At 42.8% G+C, this 26,112-nt stretch overlaps 2 pseudogenes; one reads left to right on the forward strand and one right to left on the reverse strand.

Annotated features, from left to right (window-relative positions):
- Positions 1-1,516: 1,516 nt before the first annotated feature.
- On the reverse strand, positions 1,517-4,772 carry LOC138965866 (sugar phosphate exchanger 3 pseudogene; annotated as a pseudogene).
- Positions 4,773-21,788: 17,016 nt separating this feature from the next.
- On the forward strand, positions 21,789-25,676 carry LOC138966776 (sugar phosphate exchanger 3 pseudogene; annotated as a pseudogene).
- Positions 25,677-26,112: the final 436 nt, after the last annotated feature.

The raw sequence follows: 26,112 nt of genomic DNA on the forward strand, positions 1-26,112 counted from the left end.
TACAACAACAATAAAGAATACAAAACCAAAACTTTGTGCTTTCGGGTTGTCAGAGTTAACAACAAAGTGTTTCAAGAATGTAGCTAGTATCGGTGACTTTGTCAATACGAGCAGCTTCTGAGGTCTCAGCCAGACTGTCGTTTGACCCGAGCTTATGATATACACATATATTGCTATTTCATATGTTACGTGGATTTCCATTGGTCAATTGGGCAAAACTGAGCTCATTGTAAAAGTGATATCAGTTTTGATATCGACGACCTCTTTATTGCTTCCCCACTTCAAAAACAAAAACACCTACATTTAAAAACAAACAAATATATATGAAAATGTAATTATCCCAGAATTTAGTTGAGCAAGTGACTAAAGACTTTTTGAAAGAAAAGACATTTTGAAATACTGAAAAGTACAAGAAAAGAGTGAACAAAAAGAAATAATAATCAGAGGGAGGGATATGGAACAGCCAAAACTGAGACAAATACTTTTGTAATTTCTTTACAGTAAATACAAAATGTCCAGAGAATTAGCAATATATCTAACATTGACTGACTGTGTGACGATATCTTCTGCTATTGGTCTGTTTCGACAGTGATATCAAAATCTTGACCTCCGGTCTCGATTTTGATATCACTGTCTCAACAGACCATAGCAGAAGATATCATCACACAGTCCGTCAATATTGGGTAGTGTGAGGAGATGGTTTATTTATCACATAGGTGGTCTCTCTCACCGATGTATGTTACATGTTTTATTTATTCAGGAAATATAAAGAATACAATGAAATAATGCAATTTCAAAATCAGTCTTTATTTTGATTCACACAAATTAATTGTTAATTTAAGCTTTCAAGCGGAAACGAAAACGGAACTTAATCGGGTGAATAAACGCCACTTTGATTTTAAAATGTGGTCGCCAAAGTGCCGCTTCAACTTTTATTAACGGACGGGTTTGACATCATCAAACATTGTTTTCTCCAATTTTAACGGAAGTCCAAAACTGATACATGGAAACATAAATATTAATAAGTAACAAATACATACCCAAGTGTCAGCAAGCTCACCCAAAGTACACTTGGCTGCACGACTTTTGGAAAACGGAGCGTGAGTTTCCATACGCATATTTTTGAACAAAGTTTAGTGGACACTGATAGCACAAAACGCACATCGGAGCTCATGCACGGCAGAAATCCGCATTCGGATCGCCACAGCCACAACAGCGATGGCAAGACTAAACATGGTGTGGACGAGCAACATTAACTAACAAACCTGAATTTCTTCATGTCGCTAGTCGTCTCCATTCTGCTTTATGGCTGCGAGACATGGAAATCAGGTGTGTTTCGGCATACAACATTTTTTTTTTACAGAAGACCAACTGTTATAAAATGTTTTAAAATGTCAGCAATTATTAAATGAAAATTACAAAATGTGTGTGTGTGTGTGTGTGTGTGTGTGTGTGTGTGTGTGTGTGTGTGTGTGTTTAATTTGGCCATGTAATATACTTTTTCTTGTTCAATTTCATGATTAATGAATGGCTATGCCTTTTGTAATTGCTGTAAATATTAATAATTCTCTTTACCTGCTGCCCCAAGTGGGCACCTTGTGATGAGTTTAAAATAAACCGTGAACCTGTCTGTCTGTCTCTCTCTGTATACATGTATATACATCAATATATCTATAGCTATGTCTATATATAAATCTATATATCACTCTCTCACATACACACACACACACACACACACACACACACACACACACATCCCTCTCTTGTATAGACACTATCTCAATAAAATCAATCTGTTTGCTAAATACGGTATGCTGAGGAATGGCTTTCTCAGTCATATGACTGGTTTTACACTAAACTGTCGCATCACAAAGATCTGCACTCAAATGCATCTGGTTAGTTTATTTTAAGACAGGTAGTACATGCAAAGGGCAGAATGTTGAGCACAGTCACACTAAAGGCCATCATCATGGAGTAGAGCGGGGACTTATGTCGTAGCCAGTTTGGAAGTAAGCTTTAAGCAATAGTGTTTTCCAAATACAAACAGACAAGACCATTCAGCTAGAGTTTTGTTGTCCGTATTCTAGCATCTCTTTCACGTCAGTGCAGTCGAAAGAGGAATAATGTTGAGCATGGCAGCACTCACAGTCACAATAATAATGAAGTAGAACAAAGACCTCTTGCCGTAGAAAGTTCTGAGGTAAGGTTCAAAGTTGTTTTTTTGTGTTTCAAAATTCAGTCAACATTTTGCTGTCTGCGTTCAACAATTTCCTTCGCTTCAGTGACAACGGTTAGCAACATTTTCAGGACAGCCACGGCACGGCAACCATCATGAAATACAAAACAAACACACACAAGAAACACCGACCTTGAACGTACTACGTGGTAAGAAAAAACATTTCTAAACTTCATTCTGCCGTCTCTTTTGTAGAACCTCCTTCACCTCAGCGACAACAATGGGCATAATGTTGAGCACCGTAACACTCACTGCCGCCATCATGAAGTAGAACACGGACCTCCAGCCGTACCCTGTGTTGAGGTAAGGAACAGCCACTTGGCCCAAAGCAGCGCCCAGTGTGCCCGTGCCCTCTATGATGCCCGCAACGGTAGACAGCGCCTCCATGTTGCCTCGGATGGCGTCCTGACGACCCAGGTCGGCGGAGATGGCAGCGGAGATGATGTTGGATACGCCGCCGATGAGGGCGCCCAGCACCACCAGCATGGCGGCGTTGACGACCTGGTGACTGCCGGCGGGCAGCGTCCCGTACACATAGAGCATTGGGATGCCAAGAAACAGCATGGGGCCCATCACCAGGGCTCGCTTCTGAAAGTGGTTGCCAAGAAAACCGCATACGGTCCCTCCCAGTACCCCTCCCACGTCGTACCAGACTGACAGCTCGTCTGCCTTTGACTGCGGCCAGCCGTAGGCCGAGGAGAGATAGAAAGGCAGCCAGAAGAAGAAGACGTAGTTCACCATTTTAAGAGAGGCGTATGCCAGAGAGTAAGGAATCACGCCTGGTAGCAGAAGAGCTTTGAAGAAATTGATGGCTTTTGGTCTCGGTTTAGTGTAAGTGTTGATGTTTTCGCTTTTTTCTGGTGTCGATAAATTGTCCTGTGCTTCATGGTTAGTTCTTGCGCCAAAGTCTGTTGTCTGTTGCTCTATGAGAGCTGGGTCGCGGATGTGATTTGAAATTTCCCTCTTCGAAATTGCGGAACCCACACTCGCTGAATTCCCAGTCTCTAAATCGACCGTCGTTGATTCCACCTTACCAAAATCAGTGTTCCCAGAATACTTCGTCGTTGAAGCCATCTTTCCAAAACGCTCATTCACAAAATCTTTCTCCGGCAACTCTTCTTTAGCACCATGATGTCTGGACATCCTTGTTTCGTCTTCTTGAGAGGTGTCTTCATTCACGTTTTTATGCTGATATCTATTCTTGTGATCTGAAGTATGTTGACTGTATCGGCGCCTGTTTCTCACTCCTCTGCTCTCGTTCTCGTCTGCGTTGCTGACAGTATCGCTACCATAAGAGGATGCGTCAAAAGCTTGGTTGTCTTGGCCTGTAGTGATGTCGGTTTGCTTCTTTTTGGTGTTGAGCTTCAGCAAGGCAATGGTGTCGATAGACATTTTTCGTGCCATCGCTGGATGTAAGCCTTTGGTGGGAGCGTTCGCAACAACGCTATGGCGTCGGAGGGCAGTGGTTTTCTCTTTCCAGTTGGAACCCGAGGCTTGATTAACGTCTCTGGACGATCCAAAGAAATCGTGCGGTAAGCTTTTGCGTCTCGGAGGTTCATCGTCCTTGACGTCGGAGTTCTTAGCGCTGTTCCTTCTCGCTGGCTGATCCTGGAAGTCTCCCCACCCCGGGATAAATAGAAAATTAGGAACACTTTTCCTCCTGTGTGCAGCGTGAGGCTTTGAGACACTACCGGACCCATCCACGTCCAGCTCCAACTCATCTACACTCTCCTCGTCCTCCTCGTCAGGCATGGGCAGACCCACCTCACGGGGCGAGCTCACCATCCCGAAGAGCACTACCAATCCGCCAGCAAACAGAACAGAAGAGGTCAACAGGAAGGAGTACTCATAGCCATAGTCCACCACGGCGGAGACCATCAGAGCTCCCAGGATGCTACCGATGGAGGGCGACGCGCTCCAGAGCCCTAGCACGAAGCCCCTGGAGTTCTTGCCGAACCAGTTGCCCATGACGGCCACTACGCAAGGCCAACCCGTGGACTGCAGCAGGCCGTTGACCACCATCAGGGCCAGGTAGGCGGGCTGCGAGGAGCCTCCAGTCCACTGCAGCACGGGGCCGAAGATGAAGATGACCAGCGCGGACAACAGCATGCCGGCGCCAAGCAGCAGACGCAGGTCCAGACGGTCGGCCAGAACGCCGCTGACGTAGAGCCCCAGGGCGTAGAGGAAGAGGAAGGTGGCGTTCAGCACGCCCAGGAACTCCTCGGCGCTGTCCCCGTCTTCGAACAGGCTGGCCCGTGTCCACGTCTGTTGGGGCCGGCTGAGGTCAGGTCCCGCTGTCGGGGACTGTGTTGGTGTCCACTCGCTGACCATGCTGGCCTTGACGAAGCTGAGCGTCTTGCGGACCATGTGGAACAGAGCGTAGCTGCTGAAGGTGAGGATGAACACGGCAGGATGGTACACAGTCCAACTACCCATTGTACGTTGCAATGAAGACACGTACGCCACAAAACAGTTCCGAAATTAATACTGTCACAATCGCACCACAATCGCATTAAATGTTTTTTTGTCGATCAAGTATGTCGGAACAAATGTTTAAAAAAACTCGAATGGTAGAGCAACGTATTACGTAAATCAAAGGATTGCTAGAAACCGAGAGTGGTATCTTGCCCAGGTAGAAAGTGAGACTAAAAGGTCATCGCTGGGCCAGTCTTGATGGAAACTGTGCAGTAAAGGCACTAATCACTATGCAATAAAGGCACTATGTTCACGCCGAAACGAAGAGGGCGAAATCAAGCCAAAAATATGTCGAACAACCTTCCACGACGTCTTTTCTCTCTTTTCTTGAAGCAACAAAACGTGAGTTTAGATAATATGATTATCCTCTCACGTTACAGGTCACTCAGAAGAAAATTCCCTTCAGCTTCCTCTGATTATCGGTGCAACATTCTGTCAGATTTCTGAATGCTTAGTGGACATATTGCACACACAACAGCCAGGGATGCCTATGAATATGAACGTCAAGCAGACACCGAATCTCACGACGAGTAAGTACTGTCGGAAAAAATGTAAGGGTTTCCTTTTTAACTGGCCCCTGCCAGCAATCCTATTTGCCGAGAAGAGAGCTTTAAAGGGGCAGTGCAACGTTGACGTCAGCCGGTGATCATGCAATCTCAGTATCCCATCTCCTCAGACACTTCAAATCTCTTTCCAGTTTCCAATGTGTCTGATTAACTTTTATTAAATGCATTGTATTTTTTTAAAAAACAAGCATAAATGGTGGTGCTCACAAAAACCTCTCGGTCTGTCACTTAAATCAGTCAAGCAGATCAACGCCGCTTTTGATGACGTCATGTTTGCTGGGTAGAATAAGAAAAGAATAGAATGTCCAACTAAGAATCGTCCCGCACTCTGACCGCTGCCACTTTTGTTTTGGGTATTTTGGGATGACAGCGCCAAGACTGCAACAGTGCAACAATGTCACCCCCGACCCCCCTCCCTTCCCTATCCTCGAGGCGATTTTTCACTAGTATGAGCCACAATATTGAGCCCTGTCGTTAAAGGCCCAGTCTGCTTCAAATGGTTTTCAGAACGATTTAAATCTTCTCACGAAAAAAGCAGTTTTAACCTTATGGAACACACTTGCAATAGCATTTAACAGCATTAAATTACACAGTTCGTTTTAATGGCTATTTAGCTTGCGTAAACCAAACACCAGATTTCGTGGCTTATTTTACCCCTGAGCCATCGTGGACCCGTGTCACACACTTTCCTTTTTTTCACAATTTCTTCGTCAGTTTGTGATTTCAATGCGACTCGCTGTATCTGCAATAGCACGTAATTGTGTACCTCTGAATCTAAAATGCAACAAACGACTGCGAGTCACACAAACTTTTCGGCGGAGGTTGTCTTCAAAGAAGCAAGCGATATGCAGAAAATTCGTTTGCTTGGGGAAACACGACCTTGCGTGAGCTGCTTCCGGGCTCCCTTTTTTAAAACTTTCAAAACTTCCGAGTTGTACTGATCTTGTGTTGATGAAAAAGGAAATCTGTTATGATTTAATAATGATTGTGTTACAAGCTGTCAATTTATTATTAAGATTTTAAAAGTTAGTTCTAGCGCCTTTTGTTTGTTTGTTCGTTCATGGGCTGAAACTCCCACGGCTTTTACGTGTATGACCATTTTTACCCCGCCATTTAAGCAGCCATACGCCGCTTTCGGAGGAAGCATGCTGGGTATTTTCGCGTTTCTATAATCCACCGAACTCTGACATGGATTACAGGATTTTTTCGTGCGCACTTGGTCTTGTGCTTGCGTGTACACACGGGGGTGTTCGGACACCGAGGAGAGTCTGCACACAAAGTTGACTGAGAAATAAATCTCTCGCCGAACGTGGGGACGAACTCACGCTGACAGCGGCCAACTGGATACAAATCCAGCGCGCTACCGACTGAGCTACATCCCCGCCCTAGTTCTAGCGCCAAAACGAGGCGTCCGATTGTGGTGCTAGACAATCCGGCTGGCCACGCAAAAATAAATTCTTTCAAAAATGCTCGCTCTTTACGGAGGGCACCTGGGATGTTCTCAAGCGGTGAGTGCTTAAACGAAAGGGTGTGTAAAACCCTGATAGTATCTGTGACCAGAAACTGATGGTTTACGTGAAGCTGAGTGTGCCTTTAGTCTGAAAACACTATGGCGTTTATATTGTTAGACTGATCAAGCTTTGGAGTCAGAGGCTTGCAAAATCGTAAGTTTTTACTTCGATTCCGGGAGGAATTCTGTTGTACATTATTTTCGCGCACCCACAACGCTGTTCTCTCGCTCAATTCGTACTAAACACAACGTCAAGTTCGAGATGTGTTCCCCTAAAAAGAAGCTAAAACCGATGAAGAGGGAAAACAACATCTTGTTTTGAGGTTAGTTTCTCCCTTTTGAAATGAATTGGGGGGGGGGGGGGGGGGACTTAACGTCCTCACAGGGAATTTCCTATCAGGGACATGTATGTGGTGACATGCGAAAATCCCTTTTGACTGATCAAAAGTCTTTTTTATAGCGGTGTAAACATGCGCGCAAGCGGCTCATGGACATGGCAAAGCGACGTCCCTTTGCTGTTTTGTTAAATGTGACCCTCCACCACGGAATGAGTCGCATGTCACCTTTGCAGGATTTTCATATTTGTACATTTTCCTAAAGAGATTTTTATGCTCTATCCAGTGGTGAAAACCGTTTTAGAAAAGAGCGAAAACTGTTTGAGTTATAAGCCTGTGACTAAGGTGACCCCCACACTGTTACCAGACACCGCGCGAGGTGACATGCGACTCATGGGTGGGTGGCCGAGTGGTAACGCACTTGCGCTCGGAATCGAGAGGTTGCGTGTTCGACCCTGGGTCAGGCCGCTATTTTCTCCCCCCTTTCCTAACCTAGGTGGTGGGTTCAAGTGCTAGTCTTTCGGATGAGACGAAAAACCGAGGTCCCTTCGTGTACACTACATTGGGGTGTGCACGTTAAAGATCCCACGATTGACAAAAGGGTCTTTCCTGGCAAAATTGTGTAGGCGTAGATAAAAAATGTCCACCAAAATACCCGTGTGACCTGGAATAATAGGCCGTGAAAGGTGGATGCAGCGCCTAAAGGCAGTCGATCTACTGGCCGATGTGAATGCGTGATATATTGTGTAAAAAATTCCATCTCACACGGCATTAATAGGTAACATGCGCCTTGAGTCGCCTTGTGTGGTGAGATACGTGCGCGATATAAATCCTCGTAAATAAATAAAAATAAAAAAAATTCGTGGTGGAGGGTCACATTAATAACTTAAATATGATCACCCCCCCTTGTGTGACTGACACCTTTCGAGTTCGGAGATTTTGTTGTGCTCAATGACAGAAATTGCATTAGTGTGTTCCGATTTGTCGGAAAATAAGCAGAATATAATAATTAAGAATCATCTTTAGAGTTGAAAAGCAGTGGTTAGAAGATAGCGATGTACGATAGCGGCGGAAAGACCGTCTGCTAGTGTGTTTTTTCTAAAGCACGTGTTCTTTGTTTTTGTAAATAATTATATTCCCTAGCAATAGGGCCCCATGGCTGAAATAGTTATAGGGTACTGTGAGACTATCCAATGAGATTCCCCACATGCTTTTCAGATAGCGATATTAAGTTGTCACCATGAATTTCAAATATGAAACAGACGATGGGTTTCTTTAAATTTAAATTTAAAGATAGAATGATTCCATTCTTTTCATACCATCCCGAAGAAGGCAGTTACATGCCGAAATATTGATTTAAACTTACCTAACCTGGTCACTGGTGTGTTTTCCTTTTAGTTAAACAGACGATAGGTGTCACGGAAAAATCAATGTTCTAAAATCCAGATGGGTTAATTTTTGCAAAAGCGCTGCACATTTCCGACAGAGTATAATCTCCCTCTGCTTTTTACATTTAGTCAAGTTTTGACTAAATTTTAATGTTTTAACATAGTGAATCGAAACTAGGGTCGTGGTGTCAGTGTGCGTGTGTGTGTGTGTGTGTGTGTGTGTGTGTGTGTGTCTGTGTGTGTGTATGTGTAGACCTATTCAGAGAAAACTACTGGACCGATCTTCATGAAACTGTACATGAGAGTTTCTAGGTATGATATCCCCAGATGGGTTTTTTCATTTTATCAATAAATGTCTTTGATGACGTCATATCCGGCTTTTTGTGAAAGTTGAGGCCGCACTGTCACGCCCTCATTTTTCTATCAAATTGATTGACATTTTGGTCAAGCAATCTTCGACGAAATCCGGACTATGGGATTGAATTTCCGCTTGGTAGCGTAAACACTAGTTCATTAGTTTGCTCATTAAAGTTGTCATTAAAATCGAATTTTCATAAACAGATTTCGAAATGATTGCATCATATTTCTCATCTCCACAGGAATTCAGAAATATAATAGATATGTCATGTTTACTATAAAAATGTGCTCAGAATGACAGAAAATAGGTTAAGTAAATACAGTACTACGTTTGCACGCTTCGCGGAGACGAGCGTGACCCGCCTCGGTCTTCGGGTGTAGTTAGTCGAGACTATCTAAATATGGTCTCGGCGATGACTGTTTTGATCTTTTAGTTTGATGCTGACAGATTGACTAAATGTTTTTTTTTATATCGCTTCACGCGACTTGTTTTTGGTTTAACTTGCACACAATGAAGCGTACAGGTATTTCATTCATTTCGTCGATTATTTGAACAGATTGCCCGAAGAAATTTCTGTTCATAAAAGTTTATTCTAGTTTGATCTAGTTGATTGATCTTCAGGTGCTTCGCCAACTGTCCCAATTGAATTCAGCAACATCATAATTACTTGGACAAATAAGCTTTTAAAATGTATATTCTAACAGCTCTGTTCATTTCCTCAAATGTTTGTGTCTCTCTATTTTTTTCGCTCTCTCTGTCTGTCTAAGTCTCTCTCTCTGTCTCTCTCTCTCTGTCTCTCTCTCTCTCTGTCTCTCTCTGTTTGTCTGTCTGTCTGTCTGTCTGTCCGGCTGTCTGTCTCTCTGTCTGTCTCTTTGTCTTTCTGTCTCTCTATATTCTAACAGCTCTGTTCATTTCCTCAAATGTTTGTGTCTCTCTATTTTTTTCGCTCTCTCTGTCTGTCTAAGTCTCTCTCTCTGTCTCTCTCTCTCTGTCTCTCTCTCTCTGTCTCTCTCTGTCTCTCTCTGTCTGTCTGTCTCTCTCTCTCTGTCTCTCTCTGTCTCTGTCACAAAGGCCTCAAGCAGGGGAAAATAACCAGCCCGCTTCTTTTTTCCCTGTTTATTAATGATCTGGCGTCGGAAATTATTTGTAAGGGTAAACATGGAATACAGATGGTGCCTGACTTACTTGAACTATTCATTTTGCTTTTCGCTGATGATATTGTTTTATTATCTGATACCGTGGTTGGATTACAAAACCAACTGAATATTCTTGCCCACAAAGCTAATGACATGGATTTAGAGGTTAACCTGGAAAAATCAAACATAATTATTTTTAGAAACGGGGGATACATTTCTCAGAACGAGAAATGGTTTTTCAACGGCGTCAAGATGAAGATAGTAAACTCTTATAAGTATTTAGGACTTGTTTTCACTACCCGCATGACCTTTTCAAATGCTCTTAATGATATGGCATCCAGGGCTAAGAAAGGTGTTTTTGAGTTATTAAGAACATTATGGAGACTCGGTGATTTCTCCCCAAACCTGTTTTTGAAACTATTTGATGCTCAGATACAGCCTATCCTGTTATATGGTTCAGAAATTTGGGGTCTTTACCCACAAACACAGTCGCCTCTCTGTACCGCTCACGTTTAGCAAAGAGAGTTAGGGGTATAGTGGCAGACTCATCTCACCCAGCCGGCCATCTGTTCGAGCTCCTCCCGTCAGGCAAGCGCTTCCGCGCTCTGAAGAGCAGGACTTCTCGTTTCAGAAACAGTTTCTTTCCTGAGGCAGTCCTTGCGGCCTCAATGGTGGATCGTTCTTAGATCTGTTAGATTTGTGATATGTGTCAGTTAAAGTTTTGAAAGGGATCGAGTATCCTTAAATGAAATATCTTAATAGATGTAAGGGTTGTGTCCTTTGAATAACTGTGTTAGCATGTACTCGGATTTATTATATTGATGACTATATTTTTAGATATGATTTTAGGGAATTCATTTATCTTTATCCATGTAACCTGTGATTACTCCTGTCAAATTGGTGCTAAAAGAACAACCAGTCCGTTTTGAACTGTCTGGTTGGTGTACACATGTAAATAGGCCCAGTGAAATTGAACACTTTATCTGTACATATTTATTATGATATAATATGCGTGTGGAAGGAGTGTGAAGTTTGGATGCATACACCATAACAAAATCCTGTGCTTTCCATTTGGTAAATAAACTGTTTGACTTTGATAGAGAAGATTCACACGTTTGCGCTTAATAAAAAACGCTGGCGCTGGACCCGAGTACTCTTCAGACTGGCTCGCTCCCCCAGTATGAAAGTTTTTGTCTTGTACACGTGGATTTAAAAAAAAAAAAAATATTGATTTATTTTACACAATTAAAAAAATTATTAGAGTAAAATAAAACATTAAAACGTTAATAATAAACAATAGTAAACAAGAATTAAAAAAGAAAGAAAAAAAAAGACCGCCCATGCCGGGAATCGAACCCGGATCACTTTGGCCATAGTCGGAAACGCTTTCCACCAAGCCAACAAATCTGTCATTCGCCAGCGAACTCAAATGCCTATATTCCTCGCGCAGTGGTACACGCACGCAAAGCACGCAAAGCACGCAAAGCGTGGTGTCAGCGGCGGCCGAACAGCTGTTCTATCAGCTCAATGGCTGGCTGTCGCTCCGATTGAATTCGTCCAACCGTCAAGAACTTTTGTGTTTTTTGGGGCATTTAGGTCCCAGGTAACATTATGAAGTTTTAATACGATCAATCGGACCTATTATCAAGTTAGTGTATCAACTTTTGAACGAACTGCGCCCAGTAGTTTCCCAGCAATAAGCTGTTAAGTCGAGACAGACAGACACACACACACACACACACACACACACACACACACACAGACACACAATTAAAGTCTGCTGGACCCTCCTACTGCGTACTCGGGGAAAAGATTTTAAACGTGGCGCCAAGAACACCAAACGACATAGCATATGCTGAAACTGGTCGCTATCTGTTGTACATTTTTTCTCATGTTGCATGTATAAAATATTGGTTACGCCTAGTCAAGATGAATGATTCCAGACTCCCTAAACAAGCTTATAATATGCTGTTGTATTTGCACAGGCAAGGCAACTTTTGCCGTTGGACATCCCAAGTAAGATTAACTTTGTATAAATTTGGTTTCGGATTTGTGTGGGAAAACCAAGGTGTGCAATGCGAGAAAGCTTTTTTGAAACGTTTTAGACAGAGGTTAATAGATTGTAATATTCAAAATTGGCAAGAGCGCATTAATACCAGCGCAAGGTTTGAGGTTTACAGCGTATTTAAGTTATCTGTTTGCATGGAAACGTATTTTACTTTTGTCAAAAATAAGCATATAAGAGATGTGCTCATTAGGTTCAGAGCTGGCGTGTAAATTGAGATACTCCCCACATACCCTACAGGACTTGTTTTGCCCATTCTGCAAAAAAGCACCTGAGGATGCAATGCACATTTTATTTCACTGTGATGCATTGAACGATCTTCGCTGTCAATACTTACCCTTTAAATACACATCATATAATCCTTGTTTGGTTTCCTTTCAGTTGATAATGCGAAACAAGAAGGGTCTCCATGATTTAGGCAGATTTATTTATTATGTTAACAAACACCGTGATTTACTTCCTAAGGTGTAACAGAATGATTTATTTTGCTTCATGTCTCTCTGTTTTGTTGATGTGGTTGAGTGCATTGCGTAGCTGCTTTTTATACAACTATGTCCTTTGATGTATGTTGTAGTTGAGGATGTTTTTGATGAGGCACCAGCCACCCCCTGAACATACCCATAGGCTACATGTATGTATTGTGCGTGTGTGTGTGTTTGTGTGTGTGTGTGTGTGTGTGTGTGTGTGTGTGTGTATGTGTGTGTGTGTGTGTGTGAGTGTGTGTTTGTGAGAGAAGGAGTGAAAGTCAGAGTGTGTGTGTGTGTATGTGTGTGAGAGTGGGAGAGAGAGAGAGAGAGAGAGAGAGAGAGAGAGAGAGAGAGAGAGAGAGAGAGAGAGAGAGAGAGGCTGTCATGTTTGATATATGTACCGGTTGTAACAGGTCAGTTGTCCTAAACAATAAACTTTCTGAGTTCTGAGTTCTGAGTTCTCTGTCTCTGTCTGTCTGTCTGTCTGTCTGTCTGTCTGTCTGTCTCTCTCTCTCTCTCTCTCTCTCTCTCTCTCTCTCTCTCTCTCTCTCTCTCTCTCTCTCTTTCTATCTCTCTGTTTTAAGTGCTGTCTTAGTCCCAGAAATCGTGCAACCCGTTGACAGGAAGAGTTACAAATAGCGCAAAATGACAGACAAGCAAAAATCCAAAGAAACACGAATCCAAAGCCCAAATCGGCCTTTGTATTTTTTTGTAATCGCAATCTAAAATAGTTGACTTGAAGGGGGTCGTTCACATTATTTTCCAATTGTCTATATTTGGTTGTTCGTGTCGCAGTTTTCTGTGTAAATGTACCGATTAAACTTGCGCGGGGTTATTATTTCATTCTGATAGTGTCAATATTATAATTATTAATCCGCACACAAATTGCTGAGGTGCGGCGAAGAGATTGTGAAAATGGGACAGTTGACAAAGTTTTGTGTCCGGCTTTGTGACCTCTTGGGCGTCCTCTTTGGGGAACTTTGGACACATTTTATCTACTTGAGTATAACAAACACGGATTCATTTTCAAAGGAAACCGCTATCGAGAGCTTTTCGTGCCTTCTTGTTTTCTTTTCTAACTTTGGTGATTTTCAGCCTTTTTTACACACATTGAAATAATAGCCACAGAGTGACTTTCCAGGAGCGCCGGCTACTCTGAGTCATTTATGAAACGTTTCATACCTGGCAGAGGCGCCTAACATGATTACTATTGTCACTTAGTTTGTATAGACCAGAGACTCTTTTCGTTATTAACGCCCTATTTCGCTTCACAGAGGGTTTACAGAACGCTGACATCTTGTCACGAACTGAAACAACAACTGGCCTGATGAAACACACTCGCAATAGCATTCAAAAACACCAAATGACACATACAGATCACTTGAGTGGCTATTTAGCACGCGTCAAACACACACCACACACAAAAGATTTAGTTTGTGTTTGACCAATGTTTGTCTCGTAAGCCCCAGTTTATTCTTTATTTTTTTTAAAGTTCGGTCTAGCGCCATAAAGAGGTTTCAGACACCTCTACGTCCAAGCGAAATAAATTGTTTGAAACACAGAGAGCATCTAAGAAGTTCTCCAGCGGTGAAAGTTTAAACGAAAGGATGTTTGTACTGCATGTACAAGCCTGGCGGTGCCTATGATCAGAAAGTGAGAGGCGGATGGTGCCTTTAACGGTACCGTCCGTCCCGCACACACGATCATCACCAAATGTCTTTTCAGGCTTTCACTCGGACACACACCCCAAATCCATAATGAGGCTGCATTCCGTTCATAGAAGAAGTATGTTTCGGGCTGAGATAATTTAGCGGATCGACGAAAGTCTCTTTCTGTTTCTTCAGTGATTTGAGAGAAAACAAATTCCATTTTAGTATCGTAATAATGCTAATGTGATTAAGTTCCAACTGTTGTTTTCCACAACAACAAAAATTGAATAAAATGTATTTGAAAACAGGTTTGAATTGATGCTGATGTTTTAAAAAGATATATAGGGCCTAGTCAGTTGTTGTTTTGTCTCTGCCATGATATACAGCAATTGCACGTGAATTTCTATTTTTTCCTCGCCGGAATAAGTTTATTTGTACGTTTGCATTTTTGTTCCTATTTTTGTTTTGTTTATTCATGGGGTTTCCTGAAATATTTTATTGTTTACCTTGCCTTGCCTTGCCTTGCCTACAGAATTATTTCATCAAGAACTGGCCACTGTGCACAAGAAGCAGCCAGGCTGGGTTTTTTTTGTGTTTTTTTTGTGTGTGGGATATGATTACAATTTATTCAATTCAAACCTTCATAGATACATGTATATCTATTACATTTAAAGCAAAAGTTAACACACAATAATTTTTTTTTAAGTGATAGAAGAAGAGCAAAACAAAATCAAAATTGTGTGTGAATACATCACGCCGGGTTGTTGATTTTCGTCCTGTGTTAGAGTTGGAGAATGCACTTATTCCGTATAAAGCCAAGCAGACCTGTGGTGCTGACAGTGATTATTTACACCGAAAGGCATATACAGTCAAACTTGTCTTGAACGACCACTCCAGTGACTGACCAAAAGTGGTCATTTTTGACAGGTGGCCCTTTATGGAGAGGTGAATCACACAGCAAAATATTCGTCGGAGATCCTTTGGGGTGGTTGTTGTAGGCAGGTGGTCGTCATAAAGAGGCAGTCGCCAGGGCGGGTTCGACTGTGCCGATTCTACGCCATTATCAATTTGTCTTTGCACAGATACGGCACAGTGAAGAGAGCGGTTGTTTTCTATAGATTTGTTTTAATGTATGATTACTTTGAGATAAATCTTTGCAAAATAGGTGCCGAACAATAGGCACTTCTACATTTAGTGTCTGTATATTGTGTGTGTTTCATGTGTGCTGTGTGTCTGTCTACTTGTTTCTTTGTTTGGACGTAGCTCAGGAATTTAAGAACCATGTAAATCAGTTACCATTAAAAGAACAATGATAACCAAAGATACTGCTCAATATATCACACTATTTCAACGTTTAATCAAAATAACACCTAATCACGTTCATCCTGTATATCTCGTGCCTTTACTAATTATAAATACATGTAACAAATAAAATCAATAAGTAATATCATTGAAATAATTATGATAAATAATGTTCATTTAATTCAGTTGTACACAGACAATGCCATGTATTTCACAATAAAACTAACATAATACTCAAAGAAATGTTGACACAGCCTCGAGTGCAGAAATGCTTCTTCATACAAAGACTATAGTAATGGTTTACGAAATTGCGATTAGACCAATCATATGAATCTGTGAAAGTTGTCTATATAGGCTACATATGTAACACCTGGGCTGTATAAAATGCACAAGACTAAAATGTGCATTTCTTAAAGTGAATAAAGAAAAGAATTCATAATTCATGCGGCGGTTTTGGTGTCCTTGTATCAAGTTATTTAGTTTAATTTACGTGTGTGTGTGTGTGTGTGTGTGTGTGTGTGTGTGTGTGTGTGAGTGTGTGTGTGTGTGTGTGTGTGTGTGTGTGCTTGCGTGCGTGCGTGCGCGTACGTGTGTGTGTGTGTGTGTGCGCGTTGGTATGTTTGCGTGCGTGCGTGTGTGTGTGTGTGTGTGTGTGTGTGTGTGTGTATGTGTGTGTGTGTGTGTGTGTGTGTGTGTGTGTGACACAATGATATTTTAATCAAATTGAAATCATATTAGGCCACGACATACAAAACATGTCAGTATAGAATCAAATAGAAAGAACATCAAAAATAGGTTAAACACCATACACGTATTCAGGTGAGCAGTAGTGCCGTTGAAGCATAATGAATAAACAATGAGTGAAGGGAATAAGGTAACAAATAATATTTAAATCTTTGTTGGGTTGTGTTTGTATCCAAAATACGAAATTTAAGAAGAGCAAGGGTTATCAATTTCTTAACTTAATCTTAATGTAGCGAGAGAGGGGTGGAAGGAGAGATAGAGAGGGGGGGGGGGGGCTAAACTGGTTTTAGCCTACCGTCATAGTTCCCCTCTGTTCTTAATATTCTTTTGTACCAAATCACTTTTTGTTTTATTTCTAAACTAAACCAGCTCAAATAAAGTCCCTAAGCTGTACCCCTTCGGTGCGTATTTCATAAACGCGATTGAGTGCATCAGCTGGGCTTGCATTGTTCAGAAAGTCTAGATAGTTCTCTTCTTTGTTTTTTGTGTGTGTTTTTTTCAATTTATTTATTTATTTATATATTTTTCTTGTCTGGGCAGAATTCAAGTTCATCGGCACACCTCGGCATGCCAGCACGTACTGGTGACGTGATTCCAAACGCAACACGCAGGTACAGGCGCAGTAAATCCGTTACTGTGATGGAAAGTTCATTTCAGACATTTTCCATTGATGCGTTAACATTTAAAATATTTTTGAGTCAGTCAATTGATCCACTGAATTTGTGTGTGCTATATTTAAGATATGTGTGTTGGTAAATTTGGTGGTTGTATGTGCGTGCGTGGGATTGTGTGCGTGCCTGTACGAAGTTACCGAAACAAACTTCGTTCTCGAAATTCTTCGGTTTCTTGGAGACTGTGTGAGAAGCAACAGAATGTTTACCTGACGTTATTATAAGCATTATGACATCTTCTAGAACTTTGTTTCGCTTTTGACCTAAGGGGTTTTACTTGGAAGAGGAAGAGGGGGTCAAGAAGAGACGTCTTGGTTTGTTTATTCTGTGTCGTTTGCTTTTAATGAATTGTAAATAATACTATTATTACCTTTCTTGCACAGCGATTTGACTCAGCAGGGTCTCCTTGGATTCTTACGCCTTATAAAATCACATCAATAACTAATATTATTAAGGGCACTTCATTGAAACGACTGACCCACGTCAGGCACTTTAATACAAGCTCCTCTAGTATATGAAGACAACTGGCGTCACAAACAAGACATGGGCGGTTCCGGTCGCATTGCCCTTAGTAAGGGCTGTTTGTGAAAACATGTTGATTTCCATACGCTATCTATCTCCACAAACATAATTCAACAGAAGAAACAACAAGTCGCGTAAGGCGAAATTACTACATTTAGTCAAGCTGTGGAACTCACAGAATGAAACTGAACGCACTGCATTTTTTCACAATGACCGTAGTCCGCCGCTTGTGCAAAACGGAGTGAAACTGACGAGCCTGTTTAGCGCGGTAGTGGTTTCGCTGTGCTGCATAGCACGCTTTTCTGTGCCTCTCTTCGTTTTAACTTTCTGAGCGTGTTTTTAATCCAAACATATCATATCTATATGTTTTTGGAATCAGGAACCGACAAGGAATAAGATGAAATTGTTTTTAAATCGAATTCGGAAATTTAATTTTGATCATAATTGTTATATTTTTAATTTTCACTTGTTTTTAATCCAAATATAACATATTTATATGTTTTTGGAATCAGAAAATGATGTAGAAGAAGATGAACGTAAATTTGGATCGTTTTATATAAAACAAAATTTATTACAATTTTCAGATTTTTAATGACCAAAGTCATTAATTAATTTTTAAGCCACCAAGCTGAAATGCAATACCGAAGTCCGACCTTCGTCGAAGATTGATTTGCCAAAATTTCAATCAATTTGATTGACAAATGAGGGTGTGACAGTGCCGCCTCAACTTTTACAAAAAGCCGGATATGACGTCATCAAAGGTATTTATCGAAAAAAAGAAAAAAACGTCCGGGGATATCATACCCAGGAACTCTCATGTCAAATTTCATAAAGATCGGTCCAGTAGTTTGGTCTGAATCGCTCTACACACACACACACGCACAGACAGACAGACAGACAGACAGACAGACACACACACACACACACACACACACACACACACACACACACACACACACACACACACACACACACACACACACACACACCACGACCCTCGTCTTGATTCCCTCTCTATGTTAAAACATTTAGTCAAAACTTGACTAAATGTAACAAGTCGCGTAAGGCGAAAATACAACATTTAGTCAAGTAGCTGTCGAACTCACAGAATGAAACTGAACGCATCGTCAGTCCACCGCTCATGCTCATGGCAAAGGCAGTGAAGTTGACAAGAAGAGCGGTTTGGTAGTTGCGCTGAGAAGGATAGCACGCTTTTCTATACCTCTCTTCGTTTTAACTCTCTGAGCGTGTTTTTAATCCAAACATATCATATCTATATGTTTTTGGAATCAGGAACCGACAAGGAATAAGATGAAATTGTTTTTAAATTGATTTCGAAAATTTAATTTTGATAATAATTTTTATATTTTTAATTTTCAGAGCTTGTTTTTAATCCAAATATAACGTATTTATATGTTTTTGGAATCAGAAAATGATGAAGAATAAGATAAACGTAAATTTGGATCGTTTTATAATTTATTTTTTATTTACAATTTTCAGATTTTTAATGACCAAAGTCATTAATTAATTTTTAAGCCACCACGCTGAAATGCAATACCGAAGTCCGGGCTTTGTCGAAGCCTACTTGACCAAAATTTCAACCAATTTGGTTGAAAAATGAGAGCGTGACAGTGCCGCCTCAACTTTCACGAAAAACCGGATATGACGTCATCAAAGACATTTATCGAAAAAAACAAAAACGTTCGTGGATATCAATCCCAGGAACTCTCATGTAAAATTTCATAAAGATCGGTCCAGTAGTTTGGTCTGAATCGCTCTACACACACACACAGACACACACACACACGCACACACACACGCACATACACCACGACCCTCGTTTCGATTCCCCCTCGATGTTAAAATATTTAGTCAAAACTTGACTAAATATAAAAACGACGAACCGGCTAAACAGATCGCAATGTCCTCACTTAGTTTTGAGTGATAGGAAAGCGCGGAGGTACCTACACGGCACAACACCTTGATTGTCGCATTGCTTGCTTTTTCTTTTAGATGATAAGAAGCGTGGAATTCGCCAGTATTTTTTTGATAAAAATTTCAGGGTTTTTATTTTTATTTTTTTTAAACATTCTACCCATGATTGTGGAACAGCCACACAGTGTTTAAAACTTGTACGGTAAGCAAATTCTCCCGCCAAGAACTGCACACCAAGCAGATTGTGCTGCTAGCATGCAAATCTAGCAAGCCTTTTGACTTGCTTGATCAAGGTCCGCCATATATGCGAATGCAAGGTTATAGGGGAGGGAGGAGCGAGAAAGAGGCAGGGCCGGACTACCGGGGGGGTTATGGGGGTTGCGCAACCCCCCCCCCCCCCCCTAGCCTAAACATGTACCTTACTTATTTAATTTTTTTTATTATTGCTTATTGTATGCCGTTTTATGCAAGGAGCGACCATTTTCTTATCTCAGAATATGACCTACCCGTCAGCTTCAGGGGGCTTCGCCCCCTGACCCCCACAACGAGAGGGGGGGGGGTGGGTGGGTTCTAGGGTTTCCGGACCCCTCCCCCCAGCCAAAAAATAAAAATATTGAATGAGGTATGCATTTCTTTATTTTACATTGAGTTTCAATTTTGGGGGTATTAATCAGTGACAAAATCTGCTGCCTGAAACTGGTAATGATCATCCTCAGAATGCACCAGATTGCACCATTTTGCATCCTTTTTTTCAAAATTTTCCGGGGGGGCATGCCCCCGGACCCCCCTAGCAAGCTAGGCGCTTCGCGCCGTCGGCTCGGCGCTTCGCGCCTTCACACCCATATCTTCACAATATACTTTTGAAAAAACCCAGTCATAAAATGAACTGATCCGCCCCTGCCGCCAGGGGGGACATCCCCCTGGCCCACCACTGGCAACCCCACCCCCCCTCCTCTTCGCCTAGTCCGGCCCTGAGAGGGTAAGGGGGAGGGGGGGGGCAATGTTGTTGGAGGGGAATAAGTAGTAATTGTCATTATTATGAAGAATACTGACATTAGTTTAATAGAATCTCCAGGTAGGATGTACTGCAAATGTGACCTTACCTTACCTTACCTTACCTTCCTTACCTTACCTTACCTTACCCTACCCTGCCCTACCCTACCCTACCCTACCCTTCCCTACCCTACCTTACCTTATCTTATCTTATCTTACTAAACCAAACCCAAGCTTTTGTTTATCATAGCACAATGTTTGACCGCCATGACAAGCGGGTATTAATTGAGGTAAACTATTTTCCCCTCATGGTCTGTTCTTCTTCTTCTTCTTCGGCGTTCCAGGATGTTTGGCCTCATGTCAGACTTCAAGTTTTGTAGCTTGAATAAAGCTGGTGGTCTGTTCAAAAATGACCCTTGTGGTTGAATGAGGCAAATTAATTGTTATGTGTTATTTACTAACTCATTCCGGACAGATTCCGAGATAACATGCAACTAACTATTGATATCCATATAATGATATGGTTTTCCTTTTTCTACAGCGTTGAAGGGCTACACCGGCTCCTACTTGCACTCGTGTTTGGCACGAGCGTTTTATTTTGTTTTATTCTAATTTTTTAAAGGTGTATGGCCGGGTTTTTTCCCGCCATTTAGGCATACTAATCTTTTCGGGGGATGCGTGCTTGGTGTTTTTGTGTTTCTTTAACCCATCAAACTCTGACATGGATTGAAGGATCTTTCCGTGCGCACTTGGTATTGTGTTTGCGTATTCTCGCGAAGGGGAATAAGGCACTGGCAGGTCTTCGCATAAGTTGATCTGGGAGATCGGAAAAAAACACCAGGCGCGGCTGGGATTCGAACCCCGAACCTTCCACACGGAAGACCGACGTCTTAACCAATAGGCCATTGCGTCCGGTTTTAAATAAATAACTACCCAAATAATGTATGGTCGCTGTTTGTGGCACCGCCATTTTTATTCTTGTGCAGTTTTTAGTCTGCCTCTTTAAATAGGTTGACAGTTACCACAGACACGCTTGTACTTATTTCATGTGTGTGTTTTTTTCTTGTTAAGGTTCACATAAATGGTTTAAGTGGGTGAGAAGACGTTGTTGTTACTTTACGTGATTTTACTGGTATTAACCTGCTTTCACCTCTCCTTGGCCAGTTCTGACCTGCAGTTAGTTTTCACCTGTGAAGGTCAACTTGCCAAGGTTTAGCAGGTGAAGTGGGCTGATTACACCATTCGTACCGGAATCGTCCCCGGACTTGTGGAATTTTCATTGATAGCATCCCCGTTTCACGTGATTCGAACAAGTAACGCTTAGAGATTAGGACAACCATATAAAAGTGCTGCGATCTGAAAGCATGCGGGCAAATTCCAGGTCCTCTCGTAAACGTGTCCACAGTTGTTGACGGTTTATATCTTTCCGACATTTGAAGGTGAAATGACATTGCCCAATTGATACGCTGGACACGAGGTAATATACATTTTCACTGGTATAGTCGAGTTGAGAAACTTCAGATACTGTTGAAATTGAACTGTGAAGCGTGGTAGAGCTAGCCCAGGCAAGTACAGTCGTCATTGTGTTAGGTATGTGAAGCGCTGGCAGTGTATATTAGCTTAAAGTGAACAAAACTTATGAGATTCATTGTTCACGTTATAGGAATAAAGGTGGAAACAAAACTTCGACTTAAAACATAAGTATTTCTACTTTGACGACCTCTTTAAACGTTCAGTCGTCTTGCTCTGTGGTGTAGTGGACCAGTCATCCGTCGGAGGACAAAGTTGCTGTCGATGCATCAGTCAAGCAAACTGTTGAGAGAAGAAAGAAGTGAAGATGGCCAAGTGGACTATATACCACCCAGTCGTGTTCTTCCTGACCTTCTTCAGCTACGCCTTCTTTCACGCCATCAGGAAGACGCTGAGCAACGTCAAGAAGACGCTCAGCGAGGAATGGACGCCGTGCACCAATGACGTCAACAAGTCGGTGACGTCACTCTGCACGCCCTCCGCCACGTGGGACTCGGGCAGCCCCTTCTTCAAGGGCCACGATGACGCGGAGGAGTTCCTCGGAGCCGTGGACGCCGCGTTCCTCTTCGCCTACTCCCTGGGGCTCTACGTCAGCGGTAACATCGCGGACAGACTGGACCTCCGCTTAGTGCTGACCACAGGCATGATCGTCACGTCCGCCGTCGTCTTCATATTTGGACCCGTGCTCGAGTGGACTGGAGGCACCTCGCAGCCCGCCTACCTGACCCTGATGGTGGTCAACGGCCTGCTGCAGTCCGTGGGTTTTCCCTGCGTGGTGGCCGTCATGGGCAACTGGTTCGGCAAGAACTCCAGGGGCTTCGTGATGGGTCTCTGGAGCTCCTGTCAGTCCGTCGGCAACATCATCGGGTCGCTGATGGTGTCCGCCGTCGTCAACTACGGCTACGAGTACGCCTTCTTGGTCACTTCCGGCTCGCTCTTCTGCTGTGGGATTCTCGTCTTCGTGGGCCTGGTCCCGACTCCGCTGGAGGTAGGTCTGCCCCTAGCTGACGAAGAAGAGGGCGAGAAGGCGCGTGAGCAGCTGACTATGGTGTACGTTGTGGAAGGACTGGGTGAGGGAGAGACTGCAAAGAATGGTACTGTGTGTGAAACTATGCTTGTTGATGATCGGAACTGTAACGGAGCGAAACTGAACGGCGAAAAAGACCTTCCCGGTGGTGCTAGTTCTAGGATAGACTCAGACTCTTCTCACAAGATTCTCGAACTAAACGCTGCTAACGGAATTTATTTAGCAGCAGTGGGAACTACGGATATCCCTACCTCGTTGGAAAAGAACGGAATACACAACGAAGACAACACTGAGTGTGCAAAGGTAGACCTAGACTCAAAAGACGTAGCAGAAAAGACCAGACCGAAAGCTATAGGCTGGCTGGCGGCTCTGCTGCTACCGGGTGTCATACCGTACTCTCTTGCCTACGCTTTTCTCAAACTGGTCAACTACGTCTTTTTCTTCTGGCTGCCTTTCTACCTCTCCTCGGCCTACGGGTGGAGGGAGTCCACGGCTGACCAGCTCTCCATCTGGTACGACGTCGGAGGCATCGTGGGAGGCACAGTCGCCGGTTTCCTGTCGGACCGCTGCGGCAAACGCGCCTTGGTTGTCGTTCCCATGCTGGTCCTAGGAATCCCCATGCTCTTCATCTACGGGAACGTCAGCGCTGGAGGCCAGATGCTCATCAACGCAGTCATGCTGACCTGCACCGGGGTCCTCATCGGAGGCGTCGCCAACATTATCTCCGCGGCCATCACCGCCGACTTGGGTCGCCAGGACGTCATCCGTGGCAACAGCGAGGCCCTGTCCACCGTGACCGGCATAGTGGACGGCAGCGGGAGCCTGGGGGCGGCCATTGGGCAGGTTGCTGTGCCTTACCTCGAGGTGGCTTTTGGCTGGAGGTCTGTCTTCTACCTCTTCATGGCGGCGGTGTCGGCCACCATCGTCTGCATCACGCCCATTCTCATCGCTGAGGTCAAAATGGTCGTTGAGGATAGAAGGAAGAGGAAGAATGAAGGTGGTGTGAAATAACTTTACTGTGTGTGGAACAGTGTCAAGAGGGACGTGTAGGAATGCGTGTGCTGCGTTCGTTCGAAAAATTGGGGAAGCGAAAACACTGACGACTAAGGTAACGATGGTCGTTCAGCGTAGAGGTGTGAGCATGAGGTGCGAGAGGAATTTATGAGAGTTAGTTGCGTTGAACAGCGTGTGTATGTGTGAGTTTGTATGTGTGTGTGTGTGTGTGTGTGTGTGTGTGTGTGTGTGTGTGTGTGTGTGTGTGTGTGTGTGTGTGTGTGTGTGTGTGTTTGTGTGATAAACACTATGAAACACAATATCACTCATGTGTGTCATGTGTAATTCGATATAGTCGGTAGTTTTGAAATGTTATTGTTGTTACTGCCGTTGTTGTTCGTTGGCTTGCTTTCAGCTTTTTTATTTATTTATTTTTTTTACTTCGTTTTGCCTTGCCTCTTACTTTTTTAATTTCACAATTTGTTTGAAATATGATTTTATCAACCTGTGTATCCTTTGTTTTCGGTCAGAATCTTGGTTCCTGGCTCAAACCATCCCATTGCGTACCTTCTCAGGTCAATAGGCCAGATCTTTCTTTTCTTTATTTGGTATTTACCGTCGTTTTCAACCACGAAGGTTATATCGCGACGAGGGAAAGGGGGGAGATGGGATAGGGGAAAGGGGGGAGATGGGATAGAGCCACTTGTTAAGTGTTTCTTGTTCACAAAAGCACCAATCAAAAAATTGCTCCAGGGGCCTGCAACGTAGTACAATACATGACCTTACTGGGAGAATGCAAGTTTCCAGTACAAAGGACCAAACATCCCTTACACACCGCTTGACCAAAATCTTTACAAACATTGACCACATTCTACACAAGAACCACTTAACAAGGGCAAAAGGAGAAACAGAATCCGTTAGTCGCCTCTTACGACATGCGGGGTGCAGAGAAATAAGGATGTGGAAAAGAAGACTTTTGGTAAGTGAAATAAAGGTGATGGATCCAGTCAGATAGAAATAAGACAACAAGAAAAGAATTGGAAATCTGCAGGGAATAGTAGGGAGAGTTTTCTTGGAAGGAAATATAGGTGAAAGGACTGGTAAGGCAGAAATAAGACAAAAGAAGAGAAGTAAAGGGGTGGGGTAGCTCTGTGGAAACACTCCCGCCGCGTGAAGGCGACCCCATGGGAGCAATAGGCCAGATGACCTAGGGCAGTTCTCGGTGAACTGCTACTGGACTGTGTGACCCAGCTGATACTGAATGTTCGTTCTAACCTCAAAACTGTAAAAAAAAAAGAAAGAAAAAAAAGAAGGGTTAACGTTCTTTTTATGTGTTTAGTTCATAGTTACGTTTTCATAACTTTAATAGGGTATGTGTGTTTGGTCGCTTGCATATATTTGTTTGCTTTTAAAGTCTACTTTAAATCTTTATGTTATTCGATATGGATGATGTGTATTATGTCTTGTTGTTCATATACTGATCAGGGATATGTATTGCCAAAACTTTTGTTTACGAGTGAATTGTAATTTACTGTCAAGCACATCTTTTTTTTATGTTTTAAAGCACCCTGAAGCCGGCATTGTATCGGTGATTAAATAGCGCTATATTGGTACGCTTAATTATTATCGTTGATTTATTTTATGAACGCAATTGTTCACCTCACAATACATGCAAACGAGATAACCCTTGTTTTCACGTGTGTCGTAGTTGTTGACTTCGTCGACTGGATTTCATGGAAGAAATTATTCAAACCTTTTAAAATCAGTGACATAATTGTGCATCTTATGAACTCAGAACTCAGTACGTACGTGCGTGCGTGCGTGCGTGCGTGTGTGTGTGTGTGTGTGTTTGTGTGTGTATGTGTGTGTGTGCGTGTGTGTGTGTGTGTGTGGTTGTATATATGTGTGTGTGTGTATGTGCGTGCGTGCGTGCGTGCGTGTGTGTGTGTGTGTGTGTGTGTGTGTGTGTGTCTGTCTGTCTGTCTGTGTCTACATGTCTGTGTGTCTGTGTGTATCTGTGTTCCAACACATTCATTGTAAATGGAACGTTTAAAAATACCGTCTTTTCTGTGTCGCCCTACTTGTAAACTAACTCACAGATCTAGCAGAGGTTTTACATGGATTAGAGCATTCTTCTACCATCTCCTGATTTTCTGACGGAAAGTCAGTTTCATCGAAGTTCAGAATGTGACCCGCTACTGAGATAAGAT

This window comes from Littorina saxatilis, linkage group LG5 (assembly GCF_037325665.1).
Source record: "Littorina saxatilis isolate snail1 linkage group LG5, US_GU_Lsax_2.0, whole genome shotgun sequence".
Taxonomy (NCBI): Eukaryota; Metazoa; Mollusca; class Gastropoda; order Littorinimorpha; family Littorinidae; genus Littorina; species Littorina saxatilis.